Source organism: Ictidomys tridecemlineatus, unplaced genomic scaffold (genome assembly GCF_052094955.1).
Source record: "Ictidomys tridecemlineatus isolate mIctTri1 unplaced genomic scaffold, mIctTri1.hap1 Scaffold_712, whole genome shotgun sequence".
In the NCBI taxonomy this organism is placed as follows: domain Eukaryota; kingdom Metazoa; phylum Chordata; class Mammalia; order Rodentia; family Sciuridae; genus Ictidomys; species Ictidomys tridecemlineatus.
In genome coordinates, this window is record NW_027525097.1 from 214,391 (window position 1) to 241,739 (window position 27,349).

Consider the following 27,349-nt stretch of genomic DNA (forward strand, 5'->3'; position numbering starts at 1 on the left):
GAGCAAAAGCATCACCGTGGCCTCAGACTGCGGGCGAGGAGAGAGGAGCGGGAGCTTAAGATATGGAGATGGTGAGGTGAGCTAGCGCCAGCCTTGAGAGTGCCAGCGCCTGACCCCGGCCAGCGTGGCCTCAACGGGCGTGGAGTCCTGGCGTGGACCTACAGGAGGGGCACAAGCTCTCCAAACCCAGGGTCTTATGCATGCTAGTCAGGTATTCTAAATTTTAGAATATTAAATTGATTGTTTTTATTATATCAAAATTCGTCTTCAAAAGCTCTTAAACTGAGACACACTTAACTAGGCATATGGCATATGCAGTAATCCCCGTGGCTGGGGAGGCTAAGGCAGAAATATAAGAAGTTCAAAGCCAGCCTCAGCAACTTAATGAAGTCCTAAGCAACTTAGCGACACCCTGTCTCTAGATAAAATTTTTAAAAGGTGGGGATGTGGCTCAGTGATTGAGTGCCCCTGTGTTCAAACCCTAGTACCAGAAAAGAAAAAAGAAAACAGGCATACTTCTGATGAACAACAACAACAACAAAAAAAAAGGGCAAATACACCTTACTATTATTGAATCATGAAGAAATAAAAAACCTGAGGAGACCAATAACAAGCAGCAAATTTGAATTTGTAATAAAAATCCTTCCACCAAAAAAAAAAGCTCAGGCCTCATGACTTTACTGTCAGGTTTCATAAACATTTAACAATCCCTTATGTTATTCCCAAAAATTAAGAGGAAAGAATTCTTCCAAACATATTTTATGAGGCCAGTATTACCTTGACCCCCAAACTGGAAAAAATACCAAAAAAAAAAAAAAAAAGAGAGAGAGAAGAAAAAGAAAGAAAATCTCAGGTCAATATTCTAGATAAACATAGAGGCAAAACTCCTCAACTAAATACTAGAAGATCAAATCCAACAGCAGACTATGAAAATTATCACAATGGGTCAAGTGGGATATATCCCATAGGTTCAAGGATGATTCAACATACACAAATAAATAAACATGATACACTATGTTATGATTTAGATATAATGGTGTCCCTCAAAAACTCGTATGTGAGACAATGCAAGAAAGTTTAGAGCTAAAGTGACCTCGCTTCTGGCGGCAACTGCTGAGGCTCCTCCAACCTCACTGCCTCCATTGCTCCCCTCCAGCATCCAGGGCTGCTCTACATCCCAAGGCTCCTCCTGTCCCTCAGGCCCCTCCATATCTCACTTCTCCTGGAGCCTCCTGCACTGTATCTCTGTTGAGGAACCTAAATGGTGGTGAGAGCTGGGCTTGGGGTCTGCACTGCCTCTCTGAATCTGAAGTCAGAGTTTAAGGAAATCGTATCTATATTCATTCAAAACAATCAACAGGGACTTTCCGGAGAAAAAGAATCTACCAAGAGTTAAGAGGCTGGGCAAATTCATGCACCCTTGAGAGGCATTAGGACCAAGCACTCAGAAACATAAGCCTGGAAGTCAGAATTCACCCTCCTAATCAGTGATCTTTCTTAAAATAAAAATATCAAGTGTCAATGAGATGACTTGAAACGGAAGTTTCCAAATACAGTACAAACCCAACAAGCCAGTAGGAAGCATTTGGGAAGCAAGTTGGTAACTGAACCAGCACACAACCCAGCCTCAAGCTCACATGCCTTGGGCTCAATAATGCAGATGAAGCAATCAAAAGAATCTCTGTTCACTTGGCTACTTCTAGAAATTGTAAAGCACTTGAAAGGGGGAGGAGGAGAGTGTTTACCCAGTAAGGTAGGATGAGCCCATGAAATGTCCAGTGCAATGTGATATGAAAAATTTTTTCAGACCAAGGGAGGAAACACTTGGGTGATAAAGAATGAAGGTGAAGAAGCAGTGAAGCTGGACAAGTGGGCAGGGCCATGGTGCAGCTGCAGAGAAGGCCAAGGGAGCAGGAACGGACCTGCCTGTTAGATGGATTTAGGCCAAGGTACCCCGGGCTCTGCACATTTCTGCTTCTGAAGTTTTGAACATGGGGTTGTGTGCACTTGTCCATAGGTACATGTTCATGGAATACTGTGTGCATTCATTACCTGGATCTTTGGTGAACATCTCTTTGTCTGCTAGAAGCTGGAGAGTATTCCTTCCCACTTAGGGCTCAGCTCTGACACTTGCCCTGTGCCTCCAGAGCCCTGCACTACTGCCTGCCACTCCCTGAGGCTCTCTCCCAGCAGCCCTGGAGCATTCTTTGGCAAAGCTCCATCCCTAGCAGTGCCCTGGCCAGGCTTGTGTGCCAACCTCAAGCAGGGATGGCCACAGAACTGGCACCATCACCCTCCTGGCCAGACTGGGCCCTCCTTGAGCTGGGAGATGGACTGGCCTCTGCACAATCACCCAGCCTAAGCAATGGGACTGAGCCTCCTTATGGGTGTTCTGGAGGCTACAGGGGAAGCTGGGTAGTGGAGGTTGGAAGGAAGAGGGAGAGAATGTGAGCACAGAGTAAGTAGGGGGTGTGGGGACAGGAACTGCAGGCTGCTGGGGAGGAGGTTCCCAGTGAGGGTGCTGACTTGAGGGTGTGAAGGCAGGAGGAGCTCCCGGCTCCACCCTGCTGCTAAGACTGGGGAGGGCACAGCTTTTATGTAGTGACAGCATCTTTTATTCCTTGAGTCTAGCAGGATGCTCAACACACTTGATGTCTTGACCATCTGCCTCCAGTCTAAGGGAACAGTGATTGCCTCAGTTTCCAAATGGCAAAAGAATCTCAGGGACTTGATGTGACTTTTCCAAGCAGCAAGAAGCAGAGCAGGTTCCAGAACCCAGGCCCAGCTACCTCCAAGCCATCCTCTGTGTGGTACTAACATCACCCTCCAGGGAAAGTTGCAGACAGGAGCTGGTCAAGGAGGGGCTGGCTCCTGTCATGTTGCCTTTAAGGCTGTTCTGTCTGGGTGTTCCAGTGAGATGACAGGTGTGATCTACCAAACAATTGTCCCCAAAGGACACCCATGGGTTGGTGGGCTCTTTCAGAAACTTGGACATATCTAGATTTAAGTTAAATCTAGAAGCACACAGGAGCCTGTGTATTGAACAGAGTAAGGTGCAGGGCCAAAGGTCAGTTCAAGACTAACACCAAAGTCCAGACTAAGCCCAGGGCTGAGCTGAGGCAGGTGAAGACAAGGCCAAATTCCAAGATAATGATCAGGGCAACCCCTTCTTATACACACTCAAGCCAAGCTCAGCTGGTAACTGTGACAGGCAGCAGGGCTAGGTGTGGTGGTGCTGGGTACTTGCTTCCTCCACAGGCAGGTGTGGAATCATCCTGGGCCCTGATACTGGCTCTTGTTACATCAGTGTGTGAATGTTTAAAGAACATATATGTATTTGTTGATTTGTGGTACTAGGTGTGGTTCCCAGGGGCACTCTGCCAGAATTTTTTTTTTTCAAACACAGGATCTTAGGAAGTCATCCAGACTGGCGTCAAATGTGTGTTCCTCTTGCCTCAGCCTCCTGGTAGCTGGCATTGCAGGTTTGGCCATGCACCAGGCTATATGGATGTTTAAACCCAGTGACCACACTCAGGGTGGTACACACTGCAGGGTGAGTTCTGAGGTCTCATCTGGAGTGAACTTCTGACAGGTTCTAGGAGCCTCCTGAGTCTTTAGCCCATGGGGGCTGGGGTAGTTTTTGTCTTTGGCTGGGAATGTGACTGCAGATTGTGCTCCTGACCAGGCCTGAGATGATGGGTCCAGTTTATAGATGAAAGGGACAGACCAAAAGATGGGACAAGTCCATCCCAGAACTAGAAAAAAGGACCTGGCCCATGTGGCTGGAGGAATGACCCTGACCTGAGAGGCACTTGTGCCCCTGCATGGAAGAAGTGGTTGTAGTGAAAGGTAAATAAAAATATATGCTATCTCCCAGATGCAAAGGGAGCATTGGCTCTTTTGGAAAACCCAGACCACAGATGTCCCCAACTCTCCGTGATGATGGCCTTGCTCATACGTGCCAAGTGGAGAGAAGGCAATGGCCACATCCAGCCCTGGTCAGGTGGAGTGGAGGCACCTACCAAGTGCCTTCCAGGTCAGCTATGGAAGCCAAATGTGCAACACTTCCCTGATTCTGATGGCTTCCATTTCCCTGCTCACAGAACTCAGACACCGCCGAGGTTCAGAGGTAAAAGTCTGGAGTGCTCCTCCATGTGGGCCATTGCTTCCTCCTGCTCTGATCTTCTCCACCTTCCCCAAGGTTTCCACAGCACTCTGTTCTGTTTTGTAACAAAATGAAGAAAGGATTTAATTGCAGATAGAATGTTTTCCCAACCACCCTGAGTGTGAGTTAACATCCAGGATCACCTGGTCACTGTGATGATGCCACATTGACTTCACTACTGGGTCCTCTGGGAACGGTCCCCTATCAGAGATGGACTCCCAGATAGATGTGCAGGATCCACACTTTTGAAGGTGGAAGATGAGGCAGAGGAGATGTGGGAGCTCCTATCTGTACCACTGAAGAAAGGGTTTGGGTTTGGGGACTACACTCAGGTGCATGTACCCCAAGGGTGAATGAGGGGAGTGTAGGGGGCTCAAATAGCAAAGTTCTCCATGCACACAATTTCTCAATAAAGAACCCCACATCCCTCAAGACTACAGGATGGACAATACAGGGAAATATGATGGGGCACAAATAAATTCAGAATATTTCAAAGAAGCTCCAAATTTCTTTTTTTCTCAGTCCCTGTCATTTCCTGCCAACTTCCCAGTTCCCTGAAAATGAACTGTCCCATGCCCAGGATGGGAGCTTTGGCCGGGCTAGGAGAATTCAGGGCTGGATGGATCTCCCCACAATGACTAGCAGGGTCCCCCAGATCTACACATTTGAATCTCCCAGCTTCGTTCCCGTAGATGGCAGTGCTTCTGTGGGACAGCAGAGGCAGATCAGCTTCTCCCTGGTGTCTCCTGGCTTCATTCCTGAAGACCGCAGTGCTTCTATGGTCGGGTGGAGGCAGATCAGCTTCTTCTTCCATTTTGGCCAAATTGAGATTAAATCCATTTTTCCTTTTTATATTGTCTCCTCTTATTTGTGACGCTGGTGAATGCCCCAATACAGTCAGCAGAGACTCCAGATTGTTGGGCCCCAAGAATAGAAAAGGTTTCCCCCAATGCCTGCTCCCCTTCTGGGACTCCCAAGGGTCCACATCCTGAGGCGCTGTCCATGTTCCCTACGCAGCTGGTGGCCATGACCAGCCTGGGCCTGTGGTGTTCTAGCTTCCAGGGTCCCTTCAGTTCCCTCCTGGACTCCCCACCTTTCTTCCCTTTTCCCCCTGTGCCAGGCCCCCAGAGCAAGTTCTCCTAAGGGCATGGAGCCCCCACCTGCCCAGACCACCCCAAGCTACTCCTGGGCTTCAGGGTATGTCGCTACACACAGTTAGGACTAGAGGGAAAGTTCAGAGAGGAGGGTCTCTGAGCCCCACCCTGGAGCCCCACCCCCTGATTCATAGCCCCCTTCCCATTCTGCATTCCAGGAAGCAGCAGCTGGAGTCCATCCCACTAGAGAAAATGGAGGATACCATGCAGCTTGCATGAGCTGAAGCCCTTGGCATCTGGGCCAGCAGAAGGAAAGGCTATGAGGGTGAGGGGTGGAGGGAGCCCACAGCTCTAGAGCATGAGGATGCTGTGGTATGGCTGCTAACCCGTGGGCTCCCAGGCATGGCCTGAGCTGATGGTCAGTGAGAGGGCTGGGCCCTGATCCCTCAATATCACCAGAGGTAGCTGGGGTGCAGGGTGGGTGGTCAACAGGGCCCAGGAGGATGAGCCTCAAGGGAGCGTGAGGCCCTCCTCCAGACCCCAGTTTCCCCATGGCCACCCCACATGACACAGGGACCAGGATCTGAAGCCTCAGGACATAGGGACACATGTCCACACACTGACCATATAATGAGCCACAAAAACACTTCAATAGCATTCAAAGAATGGCGTGAGTGTGTAGTGTAATGTGTACATATGTGGTGTGTGTGAAGTGTGTGTGAAATGTTTATGTGATATGTACCTGCCCTGTGTGTGCTATGTTTGTGTTGGATAGTAGGGTGTTGTGCATGTCATGTGTTGATTGTACAGGATGGTGTGTTTTGTGGCTTGTGAGTTGTAGTACTGTGTGTTGAGTGAGTGTGTGTGACATGTGTATTGGGTTGTGTGTGTGTGTTGTGTGATATGTAAGGAGGTGTGTGTGGGAAGCATTCCACAATGCCCCTCACCCTGACAACCCTTACTAGAATTAACCTGAAACTCACATCCTATTTGTAACATAATTTCCTGTTTTTTTCAGAAAGCTTTTTACACAGGATATCAGACAAACATCTGCAGGGGGCATTGTGGTTGGTACTTTTCTCTTACTTAAATACCAGCTTTGCAGAAGAAGAAGAAAAAGCTTGTAAAACCTCTGTCTGGTCTTTTAAAAATGGGAATTTCCAGACTCAGGGTCCAGAGAATCTTTTAGGTGATAGCCCTCTGGACCCCACCGTCAGTAAACCTGCTTCTTGAAAAGTCTTCAGGTATCTAGCCTCTTCTGTCCTGGATAATGTGCACCTGGCATGTGTGTGTATGCTTCCTCCCTCAATTCCAGGGTGACAGTGCCTTTGCAGGGCCAGGCCCTCAGGATCATGGAGATCAGAGCTGTTGCCACCCTGCCCTCTGGTGGCGAATGGCAATTACTGTGATGACAAAGTTCCCTGTGTCCACAGCTTGTGGCAGACAAGGAACCTCTCTTGAGAATTACATATAAGTCAAGGTCTTTGAGATTGAGAAGTGTCAAGATAGCCGTCAGCTGGTGGTTCCAGTGCCCAGGAGGAGCGTGGCTTCCTGTAGCCTCATGGAGGACTTCGCCAATTTCCTCTGGGTTCTTGTCTCCCAAATTTTGAAGAATAAAATCCACAGACAATCATGGAAGAGAAGAGTACAAGCAGCAAGATTTACTTAAGGGAGAAGGGATAAATCTTGCCATGTGGGAGGGGCCCTGACAGCAGAGAAACCCACTTTGGTGTGCCAGCTTAGGAATTTATACATGGTTCTGGGTAGAGCATGGAGCAAAAGGTATGTTAAACCGTCATCTTATCAAGGCCATAGTCTTACTTTCCCCCTGGGTTCACGCCACTTTCTTCCTGTAACTTCCATCTGGGTTCACCTCCATCTTCAGATTTCCACCTCTGGGAGAAAGGAGTTGGTTAGAGATGTTAGTTCCCACAGAGGAGCCTCAAGGTCATTTACATTTGAAATATGCCTTGATGGTGCTCATTAATACATCTACACTTAGCCTCCTCCTGGTGTATTTCCCATGTTTGAAAAAAACTAAGATATTCTTATTCCATGTTATCACTGTTCATGTTCTTGCTCAGAACTCTTTAAAGGCAAAAAAAAAAAAAAAAAGATTTTGTACATATGGGTTCTTTCCATTGTTCTTACCCGTATTTAGCTCTACAATTTTTATTCCTTGTTTTTGTTAGATTCCTGTAATTGAATTTCCCCCTGTGAAGGATATGGAAAATAGAAAAGGGGAATGACAGTCCCCAGGAAGAAAAGGAGGACAGTGTGACCCTGGGGGGGAAGGAGGAAAGGCAAACTATGGGCCCCTGGGCTCGTCCTTTCTTATTGAGTGACATTGGGTCTTTTGTGGAGGAGGCAAACAACAGCCTCTGGACTCTGGACTTCATCCCAGTCAAAATGAGTTTCAAGCTTTTACAACTGTTTTCCTGAGTTAGATTTTAAACCTATACAACTAGTTTCCTGATTGCTCAATGGCACCTAACTATTAAGTCACATTAAACTTTCTGCTATGATTAACTCTCATTAAACCCTATAAAAAAAGACCCCTCATGTGACCAGTTGCCATATTCTCCACTGAAAATGAGATATTCTGCTGTTGCTGAACAAAGACTGCTTGCTAATCTGTTAAGATCTGTTCCCGTTTAGTTTATTTTGGCTTACCTCCTGTGCATTTAATTTCTCCTTCCCTCTCCCCATTCAATCCCCCTTACTGGGGATTTCTTACACACCCTGTGACCTCATCATGTATTCAAACCCCTATTCTGGGGATTTCTTGCATATTTTAGGTCCCTGTATGCTCCATCTCATTTAGGGATTTCTTGAATACTCTCCCATACTGATTTTCTGTGTGTGATCTTCTAACAGTGATCCACTTCACCTTCATATAGCACTGGCTGCTTATTTTAAGAAGGATGTGTTTTTCTTTTCCTCTTCTCCTTTCTCTCCCTCCCTAACCTGGGGGTGGAGAAAAAGACTCATCGTGTCCTCCATAGGAAGGAGATGTCACTTGAAGAACTGGGAAGTGACTGTCTCTCCAATTGACAAGTAAATTTCAACTCACCATCAGGGTGCACCTGGACCCACTGAACAGCTTCTTTAAAAGCCCTCTGTTTTCCTTGTTGGGCAGAATCACAGCCTCTGGGACAGGAGTCCCCTGTGTTTGTCCTTTGTTACCAAAAAAATAAAATTTCTTTGCCTTTTTCTCAAATTACATCCTCCGTATTGGGTTGACATTGGGGACAAGGACTGAGTTCTTGGTAACAATCTTGAGTTTGTGAGTCACACACACTCACAAACTTCTGAGGATGGGCCAACCACCAAGGAGCACTTCTCCCTAAAACCTGAGAATAGATTTTCCTACCTTAGTCTATGCATAGAATTACTTGGCCACCTGGGCACTTGCCTGGGCCCTTCCCTGTGTCTCTGATGTACTTTCAATTTTTGTTGGGTTTGGGTTCCTTTGTCAGCCTCAGGGAGGGTAGTTTCCTCTCTCCTGCTCTGAGACCACCCCAACAATGCAGCGGACATATCTTTTCCTAAGAGGAGGGTCCCCATGAACCCCAACTGGTGTGTGAAGCCCCACATTGGCTGCCAAAATCGTTAGAAACACCAAGGTGCTGCAAGAAGTGAAATGCATGCTCAAAAAGTAGGTAGGCAAGGCAAACTTTGCTTCTCGTGGAGGGCTGCTATGGAACCTGGTCAGCAAGTGTGCCTTGGTGGGCAATCAGCTGGTCTCCAACCTAAGGCAGCAACACCCTTCACTCCCATCAGAAGAGTTCGGGTTAAAATCTACATGGTTGGCTAATTTTAAAATTAGGGCCACCAAAAGGGAAGGGCTGCCTAGGATCCAATAAAGGCTGAATATCAGACTGTGAAAAAGAGGCATCAGACTTTCTATTTCTCACACTCAGGGCATCTTCCTGTGGATCATCCTGCCTCATCCTCCTGGGGCTGAGGCCAGAGGCTGCCCAGAGCCCTCTTACAGAAGGTTTAAAGGGTCGTTCAATGTGGACTCCCAGAGTGACCCTGGGGAGATGGAAGGCAGAGCTCTAACCAAAAGGAAGCTGCCAGGTAGGTCCATAGGGGGTGTCCCTGGGGCTGGGTGACGATCCTCAGGAACTATAGGGAGCTGACAATGGCTCACAGGGAAGGGGTAACTAGGTTTTTCCTGATCTCTGTTGATTGGTTAATTTGAACAATTTGGGTGGACAAAGGGGCATAGGACTGCCCCTAGTTGTCCTGTACTGGGCCCTGAGGCTATTGGGGCAGAGCTTCGTGTTAGCAGGAGGAGGAAAGTGGTTGGGGACTGAACTTAACTGCTGCTCAAGGACTATACTGGCCAGCTCCAGCTGGAGTCTCAAGATTAGACCGAGACAACGTATAAACAGTAATAAAAACCCAGCTCTGTCGCCCTACTCAGGCCAGGGTGCTGAGTGCATGGTGAGGGTCGGGCAGCTGACATTCAGATGCACCTGCAGCCAGTGGGGCAAGAGTCTGAGCTGGAAAGGTTCCAGGTTCCCTCAGTCACAGTGTCTCCACCCCATGTTCCAGTCTCCCTCCAGTGCCTGCGTTGCAGCTGCATTGAGCCTTCAGGCTGGTGAGCCCCTTGTTGGAAATACCCTGTGCTGCAAGAAATCAGGCACTGCTCAAGTTACTCAGCAAGGCAGACTTTACTTCTGCAGGAGGATGTGCTCTGGAACAGTTCAGTGAGAAAGCACCTGGGGTGGGCAGGCTGCCTCTTTTTATCCCTAAGGCAGCACTGCCCCTTGCTCTGATAAGAAGTGCTCAGGGCCTAGCATCTATGTGATTGACTTTGAAACTGGAGCAGAAAAAGGGAAGGGCTGCAGTTAAAATGGGTGCAATTGGCTCTTACACCAGGCTAGCTAGCTAAATACTAAATTCTGGAAAATGGACCACAGGACTTTGTGTTTCCCCCACCTCCACACCCATCCTCCCTGCCTGTCAACCCCTGCACAGTGTCACTGTCCCTTTGAAGGGTAGGGCATCTTAGCAAGCACTGCTGGCCCTCTGGCCGGCTGGCTGTCCTCATAGGCATTACCTCTCTCAATTTCCAAGTTTCTGAATCTCTGTATGGGCAAAAGTAACCCTGCTTTGGGACACTTGCTGGAGTCACTGCCCTAGCAACCACTAGTGCCTCCTAGCGGGACAGTCCCTGTTCCCTTTCCTCCCGAGTGCAGTCTCCCTGGCCAGGCAGTGCGAGCTGGCAATCTCAAATCCCATTCACAGTTGGCCATGGGTAAGGTCGGTTCCTGGATGGAAAAGAGTTGGCCAGGTGTGCCACGAGGCTTGGAGAGGGTCCCCCCTACAGGGGTGCCCTACCACTGAGCCACTTTTTATTTTGAAAGAGAGTCTCAATTAGTTGCACAGGCTGGCCAGAACTTGAGATCCTCCTGCTTCACCCTCCCCAGTGGCTGGGATCAGAAGCATGGCCAGGAGGATCATGCTCAAGAGCAGAGGCATTCCATCAAGCTAGCGCCCTGCTGGGACTGAATCCTGGGGGAGGGAGCAGGAAACCATCTCTTGCTGGTGGCACAAGACCTTTTGCTCCCCAGCCTCATTGTGAAGCCTGAGAGGGCGCCCGCAGAAAGCCCTCCGCGGCGTCCAGAGGGGAGCAGGGAGGTGGGTGGCCGCGTGCCCGCTGCCTAGCGCCCGCTAAAGGTTCCCCAGGAAACCTCGCGCGCGCCCCCAAACGGTCGAGAAGAAACCTCGCAGGCCAGAGGACGGTTCTGGAAGGAAACCTCGTGGGTCAGGTCAGCGATGCCAAGGCAAGTTGTGGGTTTAGCTTTACTACTATTTATTTATTACAATTTGAGATGGAAAATATGAGAATTTTAAGAGAGTGTCCTGGTTTTTATTTTTAAAATTTAATTTTTAATTTTTTTTTACTATTTAGTTATTCATAACAGTATTTGCTACAGCCTGTCTGCTCTCGGTACTAGTTGTCTTCGTTCATTCAGGCTTTGCCAACAAAAAAACCAAACTGGGTAGCTCATAAACAACAGAAATTTATGCTCAGGGTTCTGGAGTCTGGCAGACCAGGATCAAGGCACAGCACATCTGGAGTCTACTCTTCCCACTGTACATCACCTGGGGGACTGGGTAGGGAGCTGACTGTGCCTGGTGTCTAAGGCCCTTCTGAAGGAGTCCATTCTCCTAACCTAGGCAGGTCGGGAGGCCTCCCTCATAACATCACATTAAGGTTGAGGAGTCCATTTGAATTTGGGGTCAGGCAAACATTCAGACTATAAAAGGGCAGGAGAGGGGTTCAGTTGGAGTGACACCACCCCAGGCTGGCATCAGCAGGATTTGTGCTGGGAACTCTCTCTGGCCTTGGGATATTTGATCCCATGATCCAGGCCAGAGACTAGTGCCTGCCCAGCACACCAGTGAACCACAACTGGGCTCCTGCAGTTCCACACTCTGCTTCTGGAGGCTACCTGAACCCTGCTGTGGTCTAGATAAGTGTCCACCAGAGGCCCCTGGGTTGAAGGTTGGTTCCAGTTAGTGGCGCTTTGGGGAGGTGGAGGTGGTGGAATCCTCAGGAGGTGGGGCCTGTTGTGAGGCGGCCAGGTCTTTGGGGACCTGGCCCTTGCTCTGACTGTTTGCCTCCCAGATGCCATGAGGTGGACAGGCCTCCTCTGCCACACACTTCAGCCATGATATGCTGTGCTGCCACAGGCCAGAGCAGCAGGGTCAAATAACCATGGACTAAAACCTTTGAAATCTTTCCTCCTTGCAAGTTGTTTCTCTCAGGTATTTTATCACAGCAATGGAAAGCTGCCTCTCACCCCTTTAACTTTCAGTAGGCTGAAAGTGTATTTTTGAACTTATTTTTTATTACTAAAAGACACTGAAAGGATTATATTTTCCATCATAACTGGTGCATAGGAATCCTGCCTGTATGTGGTACACTCTATATTTCCATCCTGTTCAGTAGTACCTTATTTTGTTCTATTTCTCATTTTTTAAAAAAATCTAATCAAAATCACTGTACTTTCTGAATCCAGTTTGGAAAGTCATGTGAAAGCCCCAGTGTGTAATGTTTATTTATGAGATGACTGACAGGACTTTCCACAGAGAAAGAATCACATCTGTAATAAAAAATAAAGCTGGAGAATCAAATGATCAATTGAAGTGAGCTTGGTGTGAGCCGTAACAAAGGGATCCCTGCCACCCTTGAGATCCTTCGGAGTTCTCCATTGTGCTTTCAGGCTGTACATGTGGGCTCATGTGTCCGTGTGTGTGTGTGTGTGTGTGTGTGTGTGTGTGTGTGTGTGTGTGAGGAGCATGGCCTCTGGGGGTCCCCTGGGTCATCTGAGGAGATCCTGTGGGGAACACTGAGCTGTATCTTCCCTGTATCAGACCCAGGTAGACTGAGGCCAGGTGCCCCTCGAGGATGGGGCAGGGCTGGGAATGAAGCTGTGCCTGGGGAGTGGGAGCAGCTGCAGAGGCTGCAGTGAGGTGAAGGGCACAGGCAGAGACAGGAGAGGAGTAGATGTGGTCTGCACAGGAAATGTGGGCAGCAGACACCTGCCAGGTGAGTGCACAGCCCAGCAAGCCATATGCATGTGGCTAGATGGACTGGAGGGGTGGCCAGACAGTCTCTGAGGACATGTCCCATGCTGTTGGGTTTGATGAGTCCTAAGTCACTACTTGCTTTTCAGTCATTCATTTCTCAGACTCTCACTGGGTGGATACCAAGGAGAGGGCAGGGTGCCCATCCCCACCTTTATCCCACCCAAAGTGACTGTAGGTGTGTTGTCCTTCCCTGTCCAACCCTGGGCTTCCCCCTGGTCCTAGTCCATATAGTGCTGATGTGACAGAATGCCACAGACTGGCTACTTTTGAAAAGAGATTTACTCTCACGGTTCTATAGTCTAAAGTCCAGGAACAACATGCAGCAAGTCCAATTCAGGATCTGAGGTACCTTCTGGACATTGTGGTGGACGGCAGAGGAGAAGAGGGTGTTCACACCCTGGGACCTTTAATAGCATCTTGGATTCTTCCCAAAGGGCCTCTCCTCCCAACTACACCCTCATCTTCTAGTTCAGTCTTTGATGGAAGGAAAGAGGGACCTGGGGGAATTGAGGCCTGGCTGCCCTGTGGTCAGGATCCCTCAGGCCCTGGCTCCTCCTCGCTCTCAAGACTTTTTCCTGCGTTTGGATGAAGTGACAGGATGAAATCCAACCTCCCCCTAAACTCAGGCCAAGACGTGGAGGCTCTGGGGAGAGCCCAGGAAGCTGTAGCTGATGATTCTCCATGCCTGGGAGGTGAGGAACCATGCCTCCCTCCTCTGTTGGCATCCACACCACCAGGAGCGTTGCATGACTGGAGGTTGCCTTGCCAACTCTCCACCCTTCACCTCTGCCATTAGGGCAACAGAAAGCCTCTGTTCTGCTCCCTGGCTTCTTTGTCTTTCCACAAGGCCCTTTCTGGCAGCCTTCTGGTGAAAAGCCCTGGCCAGGCCTTTTCCTGGTTTCCACTAGAATACGTCCAAGAGGTGCTCTGCGATGGGGAGGCACAGCTCCCAGCACCCTCGCAGTGTCCTGGGATCACTGGGGGCCCACAGGCTCCTACCTTAAAGGTCCCTCTGAGGCCTCGTGGCCTCTGTCTTAGGCCCAGATGGTCTAATGTGGTGTCCAAGTCCTCTAGTAGCCAAAACCTCTCTCAGGTGTCCATAGCAGATGGGGTCCTCCTCATATTTCCTAAAAGAGTTTGCTTATAACCAAGATCATCATTAAATTTCAGATGGAACCCATCCACAAAGCCACCTTGGCCTGGAGTTTTCTTTGATGGCTATTTCAACTAATATTTTTAGATACAGCCTTACTTAGGTTTTTTTTTTTTTTTGGTAGGTGTTTTAAGTTGTGTTTTTCAAGGACATAGTCCATTTCCCCTTAGGTTACTGAAATTGCACGTTGGGTTGTTTGGAATATCTGGAGCTAGTGCTGGAGATCAGTGTAGGCAGGCCCCAAACGAGAGCACTGCTGCGGTCCCAACCAAGAATCAGCCTGAGCAAGGCCTCCTGCAAGTTAATGGGACTGGGACTCCCCAGGAGAAGTCCTGCTACGGTGGGGATCAAGACCCCTCAAGAACAGCGTTTGTTCTACATTTAATTTTGCTCTTCCTTTCATCTTCTGAAGGAGCAGACTCCTATCATGGGTTTTGTATCTTTGCTTCTATCCTTTTTTTTCAACACTTTTTTTTCCTACTCGGGATTGAACCTAGGGGTGTTCTACCACTGAGCTACATCCCCAGCCTTTTTTATGTTTTATTTTGAAATAGTGTTTTGCTGAGTTGCTTAGGGTCTCACCTAAGTGGCTTAGGCTGGCTTTGAACTTGTTATCCTCTTGCCTCAGCCTCCTGGGGTGCTGAGATTACAGGTGTGCCTGGCTTACGTGCCACTTTTGATGCTTCCTACATTGTTTTGATATGTTGCGCCTTCAGGGTCATTAAGTTCCACACACTGTTTGATTTCCTTCTGGATTCTTCTCTGAACCACAGGAATTTGAGATGTACATTACCTTAGACATTCTGGGTATTCCCAGGTCTCAGTTCTTTAATGTGCCTGGCCACGTGTGGCTGTTGGGCACTTGACATGGACTTAGTACAGATTTAGATACTGTTTTAGTACAAAATACACCTGGGTTTTAAAACAGTTCAGAAGAAAGACCACGAGATATCTCAGAGCTGTGGTGTAGTTCAGTGGTCCAATGCTTGCCTAACAGGTGTGAGGCCCTGGATTTCATCTCCAACACTACAAAAAAAAAAAAAAAAAAAGAAAGAAAGAAAGAAAAAAATGTTCATTACGAGTTGAAATGATAATATTTTTAGATATATTTGTTATTTGTTTAAATAAAGTATGGTATTAACACTAATTTCACTTGTTTCTTTTGCTTTTTTTAAAAAATTTGTAGTTGTAGTTGGACAAAATGCCTTTATTTTATTTGTTTATTTTTATGTGGTTCTCAGGATCGAACCTAGTGCCTCACACATGCTAGGCAAAGGGCTATGCCAATGAGCTACAACCCCAGCCCTCTTTTTGCCTTTTAACTGGTCCACTGGCAGTGCCATTTCAATTAGATAGCGCTTTCTAAATGTCTTACTTTACCTGCTGCAAATCTGCTTCCGTCTTGGTCCTACTCTGAAGCAGTGCTATCCTTTGAGATTTGTTGGTGCTTTATTTGTGGGTGGGGATGGGGCTGTAACATGATGGTTCAGTGAACTTGGGAAGACTGTTCATTTTACAGTCATTTCACTTCGTGATTGTAGATATGGGGCCTGGCAAGTGGCTAATCGTGTCCTTCAGGTCTCTTCTATTCTTAGTGAATCTTTAATCCTCTTGTTCTATTCCTAGGAGAGAAGTTAGAACTTCCAGCCATGATTGGGCTCATACTCTTCCCCTTATTTCAGGCCTTATTCCTTCAGGAACTTTTGTCACAGGAGATAGTGGAGCTGAAGCTCCCAACCTCTGTTCTTATGTTCCAGTAAGAGAAATTCCAAAGTTGGACACAGGAAGTCATGCAGGAGAACTCTGTGATGAGTGAAGGTGGAGTGGGAGGCCCAGTGGGAGCAGGGTGGAAGCAGAGAGCACTGCAGGGTGTGGGGGGAGTGGGTGGGCTCTCATCAGTGGTCCACTGGCAGTGCCATCCAGGTTTGTCCCTGTCAATACTGGTCTCAGGAGCTGAGGTCCTTCAGCAACCTGTACCCCTCAAGCTTGGCTGGGGGGACTTCTGGTCCCAGTGAGTCCTCTGCAGACTGTTGTAGGGTCCTCCCTATTCTGAGGGCTTCATCTTCAAGTCAGTCCTGCATTGATGTGGGCACTGGGGTCAGAAGTTACCTTAGTGCTCCTGCGCTATCAAGAAAGTCTCCCTTCAGAAATGCATGGAGACCCCTCTGGCTGAGCTCCTAGCTTCCCCTGGCCTCAGAGAACCCATCAAGGGTCAGCCTTGTGAATTCTTCTGTGAATCCTTCTTTCTTGCTGCATCTCCCCAATGAGTCCCCAAGGAGTTCCCTAGTCCTGTTTGCTCACTCTCAAGGCCTGTGTCTCTGATGTTTCCTACACTGTCTGCTACAAGTTACTAACTCATCGGCCTTGGCACTGACATAAAGAAAAAGAGTAACCAAGTAAACCAGTGACGTTTTGGAGATGGCCGTCGGAGGCTGGCATCCTAAGGACTGTTGCATCTTATTGCCACGTAACCTCTGGCTGTGCCCTGCCTGTACCCTGCTCTGAAGGCCACTTCCTCTCACATCAACTCCACTCTGTGCTGTCAGCTGCACTGTGCCTACACCTGTCCACTCTCTTGCAGCCCTGTGACAGAATTCTGTCCAGTGTGGGTGCACCTTCAGTTCAGTTCCGACTCCAACCTGCATCAGTGTCAGCCGCAGTACAGTTAGGGGCAAACACCTCTGTTTTCAGGGGAAGGGAGGAGCTGCTGCCCCTGTAAATGACTTAATGCTCCATCAGAGGTGTTTTGTTTCAGATCAACCTCTCCAGGGCAACTTACAAGGAACCAGCCCAAGCCCCTGATCACTGACTCACTGTTTTTAGGTGACCTAGAATGAACTTTGCTCATTGCAATACTGAATTCTCTGCCCAGAGGCATCCCCAGTTGCCTTTTTTTTTTCCTTTTCTATTTTTTTTTTGAGGATGTGCTATATGACCTCCAACTGAGCAAGCCCAGCAGTGTGCCCACCTCTGCATCTGGCCATGAGTCTCCTGGGGGAATATGCTTATGTATCCCCAGTAAAAGCCCCTTGTTTTGTTTTGGGGGACACGTTGCTTTGAGAATTATCTGTGGTGCTTTCCTAACTGACGGTGAGGAATAAGCCTCTCTTCCCTCTTATTTCCTGGTTGTGTTTAGTACACACATCAGCATCAGACCCAAAGAGTAAAGGACAAGGGCCCATACTTCTATCCATCTTAGGCACAGATTTGGCGCTTCTGTGAACCCCCAGGATCAAAAGTTAGCTAGAAAGGTCTAAAGGTGCATCATAAAACGTCAGCAACCAGGCAAGGTGGAGGGAACACAGAGCTTCTCTGTGCTACTGTGGAATGGGGTGCTTGGTCCCCAGAGAATTGCCAAAGCACAGGCTAGAACCTGAGTGTAGGTCCAAACCACCTGTATCCGAATAAGAGAAAATTATAGAGAAAGAGAAAAATGAAACTATTTGCAGCTTGGTCATACTAAGAAGACAGCTATCTTGCCTTTTCCCAACCTATGGAGCTTAGAAACTTGTAGGAAGTATCACTCATGAAGAGGAAAACTCGGAAACACACACATGTAGAATCTGCCAAGCTGGGGGCCTGCACAGAAGACCACAGATGGATGTGTTCTCTCACTTGTGCTGTGTTCTCCTGATTCAGGGGCGGGGGCTTTGGGACAGTTCCAGTTTCCTTTCTCTACCTGGGGTGCTTGCCTATAGGAAGCTGGGTAGGAGATAATAGCTTAATGAACAGATTAGCAGGAAATGGCTGGGGACTGAGGAAAAAAATATCTTTGGGGGCTTCTTAGAATTCTTTAACTTTAAATGGGCCCCCATTACAGTCTACCCCCCAATTTCTGTCTTTTCCTCAGCTTGAGGGCTCTGAGTGCCGTGTCATCTGGCTGGTCAGCATTTGCTGCTGGGCTATGGTGTGAACCCCCTCAAGACACCTGGGACAGAGCAGATGCTTATATATGAACACAGAGCACTGTCACAAACTGCAGAGCAGCAGGCAAAAGGAGCCCAGGTGCAGAGGTGCCCAGGAAGCCCAATACTGCGCCTGGTGGAGGACACCTCATTTACTCTGGGCTGACACCTTTGACTCTGCCAACTTTGTCCTCTGGAGTGGCTTTCTCTGAAGATGTTGCTGATCTTCCACCAGGTGATTTTGTCCCTCATTGCTTGTGGACTTGCCCCATTGGAGAGGAAGACAGTGTGGAAAGATACTTTGTGTCAAACTTAAGTGTCAGAGAGGGTTAAAAGCAGCGGTTCTTAGACGGAGCTTACCTGGAACCTATCATCAATTTAGCTCCAGGGTCTTGTAAGGAATGCAGATGCTGTTACTCAAGAGTTTTGTCCCTGTGACAAAACACCAGAGAAATTGACTTATAATTATATTGGCTTAGAGTTCCAGAGTTTCAGTCCATGGTCACTGGCTCTATTGACTCTGGGCCTCAGGTAGAGCATCATGAGGGGGAGCTCCTGGCAGAGGAAAGCTGCTGGCTTCTTGGGGGCTGGGAAGGAGAGGGAGAGGGAGGACCTGGGGATGAGATCACCCTTCCTCTCCCTACGCCCCTCGTCCTTCCTCCCCACCTTCCAGTATTCTCCAAGATGACCCAGTAAAGGACTGATCCGTCAGCGAGGTCAGAGTTGTCTTGATCCAATCACTTCCCCCAAGCCCCACTCTGAACACTGCTGCCCTGAGGACCAAGACTTCAACAGAGGACTTTGAGGGGACAGTTCAGTTGCAAAGACTCTAATGCCTACCATGTGCACACTCCAGATGGACCAGTGCCATGTGAGTTGCAAATGCTGGTCACTCACCATCACCAACAACAACATACAACAGATTTGGGTGTGAAAAGGTCAAGATTTCTGTTTTTTGTTGGGTCCTGGAAATTGAACCCAGGGTCACTGTAGCACTGAGCTGCATCCCCAAACCTTTTCATTTTTATTTTGAGACTGAGTCTCACTAAGTTGCTGAGGCGGTCCTGAAATTCACAATCCTCCTGCCTCAGCCTCCCGAGTCACTGGGATCATAAGCATGTGCCACCTGGTCTAGCTTAAGATTTTTGTTTTTGAATCCTGCAAGATTTTCCTAGAACACCAGAGGGATTTTAAAAGGTTCATTTTAAAGAATCTAATGTAAGCAAGAAGTGATAGAAATAGAGCAGCAGCTGACATTTTGCAGAGAAGTCCCTGCCATCCCTGTCATGGCTGCTGGCATTGGGCCACATAGGAAAGGGTTCTCAACAGGCAGAAAGGGCCAGAGCTGTTGCCTCTATCAGAATAGCCTTCATTAGCCCACCTACCACAAAACAAAAGATGTTTCCCTCAAACTGACTGCTACCTAAAATAGAAGGTGGCTATTTTAAAGCTTAAGTATTCAATAACTTGTCCTTATACAAATTATTGACTTCCAGGGCTGGGGATGTGGCTCAAGCGGTAGCGTGCTCACTTGGCATGCGTGGGGCCCGGGTTCGATCCTCAGCACCACATACAAACAAAGATGTTGTGTCCGCCGAATACTAAAAAATAAATATTAAAAAATTCTCTCTCTCTCTCTCTCTCTCTCTCTCTCTCTCGCTCGCTCGCTTGCTCTCTCTCTCCCCCTCTCTCTTTAAAAAAATTTATTGACTTCCAGATATTTTAAAATGTATGACAAAAATGCTCCTTAACTATCTTAAAATTACATTGCTCAAAGTCCACTGACTATGTCTTTAATATGAGATTGCTTTCTAATTAAAGTCTTTTTTATCCTAGACACTTAAATTACAATACTCATTCTCAAACTTATTAGAAGATCAGATAATCCTTGATGATGTCAGTGTTTTTCTGTACCAGGAATCTGTGAACCACATGGAACAGACCCAAATGCAGTACCTTTCAACAGACTTCAAGAAGCCAAGTACTTAATTCATACTTAGTAGAGGATGGCTTAGTATTTTAACTAATTTATAAATTATTTGGATGTTTTACATCTATTGCATATATTTATAAACATTTATCCCATTCTTACCAAATTTATTTATTTATTTATTTATTTATTTATTTACTCACTTACTTTTGGTACTGGAGATTGAACTTAGGGGCATTAACCCCTGAACCACATCCTCAGCCTATTTTGAACTTCATTTAGAGACAAGGTCTCACTGAGTTGCTCAGCACCTCACTGTTACTGAAACTGGCTTCGAACTAGCAACCCTCCTGCCTCAGCCTCCTGAGCTGTGGAGATTATAGGTGTCTGCCACAACAATGGGCCACCATTCATTTTTGAATTATTTCTTTATTACCTACTCATGAAATTTGAGATACATAGAAAATACTTTAACCTAAAACCCTAAAATCACAGTAATAATCCTTAAACAGGAAACCCCAGCCCCAAACAAAAACAAAACTAAATAAACATGTTACAGTTTTGAAGAAACCTTTATTTTCTCTAAAAAATCCAAATTAACCCATTTGTCAGAGATTCAGCTATGTTAAGATTTTAGCCATGAGCCAAAGCACCATGTATGTAAGTACCAAGTCTATACACAGGCAGTTAGATCTGAGTCATGCTGTGATCTGCTGAAACAAGCTGAAGCGGCGTGGTCATATGACTTCACTTTAGAATCCTATGTGCAAGTCTTTATCAAAGTCTTCCATGCCCAAACAGTTGATTTATTTCCTTCCTTCCTTCCTTCCTTCCTTCCTTCCTTCCTTCCTTCCTTCCTTCCTTCCTTCCTTCCTTCCTTCCTTTCTTTTCAGAGAGGCGATTTATTTAGGAAAGCAGATTCACATTCAAGGGTGCAGGCTAGTTAATTTGAGGACTGGTGGACAGTCCCCTTTGAGCAACGTAACTTTAACACAGTTAAGGAGCATTTTAGTCCCCTTGAATAAGAGGAGCTTACCAGCAAAGGAGCAGAGAGGGCCCTAGAACCAAAAGCTTCCTTTGAAACAAAACAAATGTATAATTTAAGTGTGCAAAACCAAAGGATGAATTTGTCACTAAAACCCCCAAACCCATAAGCACAAAAGGACAAAAGCGAGGCAGCCGTGGACATCCTAGTGAAGTTGCTCTGGGACTACAGAGTTTGTAGGCACTAACTACCTGGCTTTTCAGGACTCCAAGACTTATAGGACTTTTAAAGAATTCAGGCCTGGAGGAAAATAGGCCTGGGGCTGAAGGTGAGGGCAATCTTTTAGGTACAGAGCTGAAGTCCCTCTTTCCTTCCCTGTTTCCCTCCTTTCTCCAGGTCCTTATTTCTTCTTTGCTACCTCACTGTGAGACCGCTGTGTGTCACAGTCCACTGACAGCTGTCAGGACCTGGCCTGTTAGCACCCTGGAGGGAGCATCTGTCTCTTCTCTTCAGAGTCCCAGGAATATCAAGTTTTCAGCAGGACTGTTGTCACCAGGCATCATTTCCTCTAGCCTCTGCCAGTCCAGCACTCAAGATAACAAGGCACGTAACTCTGCGCACCCCCAGCTGGTGCTGCTGTCCTGCAGCCAAACCACTGTCCCTGTCCATCCCCATGGGGCCCAGACACCTCAGGGCTCCTTTAAAACCACAGCCCCCTGGGGAAGTCTGTGGCGGGGGTGAAAGTTGGTAATAAGGACATGCCCCAGCTCTGTAGCCCTGGGGACACTGGGGCTGGCCTGTGGGGAAGAGACACAGGCTCTGGCCGGTTACAAGTGCCCCTGGCTGAGGAGCTTGAGGACTATGAGAGATCCCGGGCCTGTGGTGGGACTGTCTTCCCACCCTTCAGTGAGCACCACACAGGAGCCTATGGGACTCCTGTCGGGGTCAGAAGACCCAGTGCAGCATGGCAGTCTGCATGTGCCTGGGGAGGGCTGGAGAAGGGGAGAAGAGAAAGGAAAGACCCAGGCTTCCCGGGGCTGAGCACAGAGGAAACAAGGTTTAGAGACCAGGTGTGGGGTCCCTATTTAGAAAGCAGCAGGCAGAGATGCTCCTGGCACCAGCAGGAACTAGATGGGAAACTGGGACTCTCAAACTCCAGAGTTACACTGTGACCCCAAACCCCTGATGCCCAGGATAGCACCCCCAATGGAATCATTAAATTCAAGGGTCAAGAATCAGAAACTGAATTTGACCAAGGATCTTCAGGTCTCAGACTTGAACCATTGGGGGCAGAGGTCATTAGGTCCAATGAAACATTAGACTAGAGGACAGTCAGTCTTGAGGGCACTGACACCCTCTCCAATGAGCTGTGCCTGCCCCTCCCCCACCCATTATGACATCAATAACATCCTGGATACAAAGGAGAGAGGGTGGGCAGTGCTCCAACAGACTACCTGGAGACACTTCTCAGACCACCAGGGAGAGGACACAGTGAGGCACAGGACACGGGGCCCTGTTTCCATGAACAGAGAAGAACCCAAGAAACGAGGAGATCTGGGCCAATGTCACATCAGAACAAGAGACATCTGAGAACACCGAGTGCTGAATTCACATGAGGAATAAGATATTAAGTGCTGACAAAGGAATTTCCCCAGCAGTACTTAGACAACTCAGGGTCTTGCAAATAGTGCCCTATGCACAGGAGTAATCAATACCCCCGGGATATTAGTGATAGAGATCTTTGCCAAGCAGTGCTCAGTATCCTTGGGACACATAGAAGGCATATCCCCATCACAAGTGCTATTTCCTCCTCTCGCACCCTGGCCCAGGTAAGATAGACATGGGGCTAAGGGATCCTCTGTGAAACATGCCTGGGACTCTGAGCCCTGTGAGTGAGCACCCCTCTCCCAGAAGTGCTCACTCACCAGGGTTCCTGCTGGTGAGCACCCTGAGGCCCCCAGTGCTCACGCTGGGGTCCTGGGGGTGAGCGCCCCTCACCCAGCAGTGCAATGGGCAGCCCTGAGTGTGGAGGGGAGCTGCCCTGCCTCCCCTTGGGGGGCTCAGGCTTCCTTAGTTCCTGGGGGTGAGCACCCCTCCCTTCAGCAGTGCTGGGCCTGGCCTGCTGGCTGTGGGTGAGCACCCCAGGCAGCCTCCAGTCCCCAAGGCGCTCTGGGCCCTGATAGTGAGCGCCCCTCGCTCGCTGGTCCCCAGTGTCCTCTGTGTCCCGAGGCTGAGCGCACCTGGCTCAGTCCCCTCTGGGCCCTGATGGTGAACGCCCCACTCCCGCCGTTCCCCAGTGTCCTCTGTGTCCCCAGGCTGAGCGCCCATGGCTCAGTCCCCTCTGGGTCCTGAGGGGTGAGCGCCCCTCGCCCAGCAGTGCCCAGTGGGTCTCCTCTGGGGCCCCTGGGTGATGGAGGGGATCGGGCTGGGGCCTCTGAGCTTTAAGTTTCCAGACTCCAGAAGGTGGGCCACCTGGGGACTGGCTTTGGGAGGGAAGGAATCAAGCCACAGACATGACCTGCCTCTGCTGAGGGGCCTTTTCCCAACAGAATACTTAGGGGGAACTAACATGAAGTTCTCATGGAGGGTCCTGGGTGGGCTCCTGGAGAAGGCCATGGGGAGGGAAGGGCCCCTGCTCAAGGCTCCCAAGGACAACAGGAAATCCATGAAGTTGGCAGAGCTATGCAGAGCCCTTGGGAGTGGGTATGCCAGTCCTGCTGCGAGCCTTCAGTATGTCAGGACAGAAAGAAATGTGATGATCTGTGAACCCAGGCAGAAAAGCACTTATTATCTATCAAAGTTCCCCACCTGCAGATAGGGATCGCTCGTGGGAGACGCTGTGGGGAACCCACATCAGGGGAACCTCTCACTGAAACATGGTGGGCCTTCCTCCTTTCTGGGACCCACATACCACTGCAGAGAGTTGTGTGTAACCAGCCTGGAGCTCCCTTAGGTTGGGAGCTGGAAGGTGGAGTGGCAGCCACGTGAACTTCTGGAACCCTACAAGGTGTGGGCAGCCTCTTCAGGGGTCTTTGCTCAGCCCTACTCAAAGTGGGGACCACCAAGCTTCAGCCTCATGCACATGTGATACCAAGTGTGTGTGTGTGTGTGTGTGTGTGTGTGTGTATGTGTGTGTGTGTGCGCGCGTGCACGTGCCCACTGGGAGTCCTAGTTGGCATCAGTGTAGGTCTGACTCTTACAGTTTCCCTTGACACTAGGCCATTTTGAAGAAAAGTCTCTGTTTAACAAGAAAAGAGGGCTGAGGCTGGGCACAATGACCCAGGTACTCAGAAGGCTGAGGCAGGAGGATCAAGTTTGAAGCCACCCTGGGCATCTTAGAGACACCCTGTCTAAAATCAAGAAGAGGGCTGAGGTGCAGATCAGCAGTAGAGCACTCCTGGGTCCAAGCTCCAGTGCCCTCCTCACCCCGACAAAGGAGATGAGCTGAAGGGAAACGGACTCATGGCCAGGTCCAAAGCAAGGTGGGCCCAGGCTGAGAAGTGCTCCTGAGCCAGGCTCTGAGAAACAACACCAAGAGGACCTCTCTGCCTGTGTCACTGTGATGTGAACACACCATTACTTTGGACTTTGAGGAGTCTGGGGTTTAGAAATACTGCCCTCGGAATCATCTTCAAAAACTCAGGAAGGAAGAAGAGTGAAGTGGAGGAGGAGAAGGTACCTGGGCCCTCTGTACCCAGGCACGCCCAGCTGGGGCTGCTGTCCTGCATCCAAACCACTGTCCCTGTCCATCCCCATGGGGCCCAGACACCTCAGGGCTCCTTTAAAACCACAGCCCCCTGGGGAAGTCTTGGCGGGGGTGAAAGTTGGTAATAAGGACATGCCCCAGCTCTGTAGCCCTGGGGACACTGGGGCTGGCCTGTGGGGGAGAGACAGGCTCTGCCTGGTCACAAGTGCCCCTGGCTGAGGAGCTCTGGGAACTATGAGAGATCCCAGGCCTGTGGTGGGACTGTCTTCCCACCCTTCAGTGAGCACCTCACAGGAGCCTATGGGACTCCTGTCGGGGTCAGAAGACCCAGTGCAGCATGGCAGTCTGCATGTGCCTGGGGAGGGCTGGAGAAGGGGAGAAGAGAAAGGGGACACCCAGGCTTCCCGGGGCTGAGCACAGAGGAAACAAGGTTTAGAGACCAGGTGTGGGGTCCCTATTTAGAAAGCAGCAGGCAGAGATGCTCCTGGCACCAGCAGGAACTAGATGGGAAACTGGGGCTCTCAAACTCCAGAGTTACACTGTGACCCCAAACCCCTGATGCCCAGGACAGCACCCTCAATGGAATCATCCAATTCAAGGGACAAGAATCAGAAACTGAATTTGGCCAGGTCTCTTCAGGTCTCTGACTTGAACCAGTAGGGGCAGAGGTCATTAGGTCCAATGAAACGTTAGACTAGAGGATAGTCAGCCTTGAGGGCACTGACACCTCTCCAATGAGCTGTGCCTGCCCCTCCCCCACCCATTATGACATCAATAACATCCTGGATACAAAGGAGAGAGGGTGGGCAGAGCTCCAACTGACTACCTGGAGACACTTCTCAGACCACCAGGGGAGAGGACACAGTAAGTCACAGGACACGGGGCCCTGTTTCCATGAACAGAGAAGAACCCAAGAAACCTACAAATCAGCACTAATGTCACAAAGAACAAGAGACATCTGAGAACACTGAAGGCAGAATTCACATGAGGAATAAGAAATTAACTGCTGACAAAAGACCTTGCCCAGTGGTACTCAGTCCCCTAAGGGTCCTGTGAATGAGTGACACATGCACAGGAGTACTCAATCCGCTTGGGACATTAGTGATAGAGCCCCTTATCAAGCAGTGTTCACTATTCTTGCGACACATGGGGGGTGCATCTCCATCACAAGTGCAATCTACTCATTTCACAGCCTGAACCAGATAAGAGAGACTTGAGGCCAAGGAAACCCTGGAAAAGGTGACCTGGACTCTGAGCCCTGTGGACAAGCACATCTCTCCAAAAAGGGCTCCTGTCAAGGCCACCTGGGAAACTTGGAGAGCACCACGGATACTTGCTCTTGGCCCACACTCTGTTCGGCCTTTGGCCTTTGCAGTGGCCCTTCAGGCAGGCTGGTCCACAAAACCTGCGAGCCCAAGACCACTCACCCACCATGAGGGCATATCAACTCCAAGGGCACACCCAAGGACCAGGACACATCCCACCTGACACACCACTTTCTGGCCTTTCTGGCCTTGGGGCTGTGCTCCTGTGCAAAACTGGCACTCGCCAAGGATAGCAGAGGTCACTGGGACCAGTGGATGCAGGGCCAATTTCCCAGGGTGTGAGCACATCTCCACTGGGACCCTGGACAGCAGACACGCGCCACCAGGCACTATCTTGACCACAGGGAAGAACCCTGTGGGACCTCTGGATCAGGAGCAACGCCCTCCTCCTCCTCAGCAGGATGATGGGACATTTGTCAAAGGACATCACCCCTCCATTTTGGAGGAACTGCTGAGACCAGCGAGAGGGCACCACTGTCCCACCCTGGCCCAGGTAAGGGAGACTTGGGGCTGAGGGCATCTCCGCAAAAGGAGCCCAGGACTCTGAGCCCCCGTGGGTGAGCGCCCCTCGCCCACAGGCACTCATTCTCCAGGGTTGCTGCTGCGGGTGAGCTCCCTCAGCCCCCCAGCGCTCAGGCTGCTGCTCGGGGTCCTGGGGGTGAGCCTCCTCACCCAGCAGTGCTCCGGGCGGCCCTGAGTGTGGAGGGGAGCCGCCCTGGCGCTCGGGGTGGGGGCCGGGGGGGGGGGTGGGGGCGGGGGATCAGGCTTCCTTAGTTCCTGGGGGTGAGCACCCCTCCCTTCGGCGGTGCTGGGCCTGGCCTGCTGGCAGTTTCCTGGGCGCTCTGGGCCCTGAGGTGAGCGCCCCTTGTCCTCCGGGGCCCGCGGGTGAGCGCCCCTCGCCCGCGGGTCCTCGGTGTGCCCGGGCCTGTGGGGTTAGCCCCCCAGGCGCGCCAGGGAGCAGTGGCCTCTGGGGCCCGCGGGTGAGCGCCCCTTGCCCGCTGGTCCCCAGTGTCCTCTGTGTCCCCAGGCGGAGCGCCCCCGGCTCAGTCCCCTCTGGGTCCTGAGGGGTGAGCGCCCCTCGCCCAGCAGTGCCCAGTGGGTCTCCTCTGGGGCCCGTGGCTGGTGCCCCTCCCTCGCCAGTGCTCAGTCTGCCCTGGGCCCTGTGGGTGAGCGCCCCTCGCCCGCCAGGGCTCAGTGTCCTCTGGGCCTGTGGGGGAGTTCCCCTTGCCTGCCAGGGCCCAGTCTCCTCTGAGCCCTAAGGCCGCCTGGCGCCTGGGGAGTGAACTGTGTGGCTGGGGTCTTTCTCTCCCAGCCTGGGACACCCTCTTTGGCCTGAGGGTTGAAGAGTCCCTGTGGAGGAAGCCACCCCCTGAGACTTGGAGCAAGGTGGAGAGCTCCTCCTGGCAAACACCTGGCTTTTGGCCTCTGGTGCGGCCCTGCAGGCAGGCTTGTGCTGGAAACCTGCGACCCCAAGA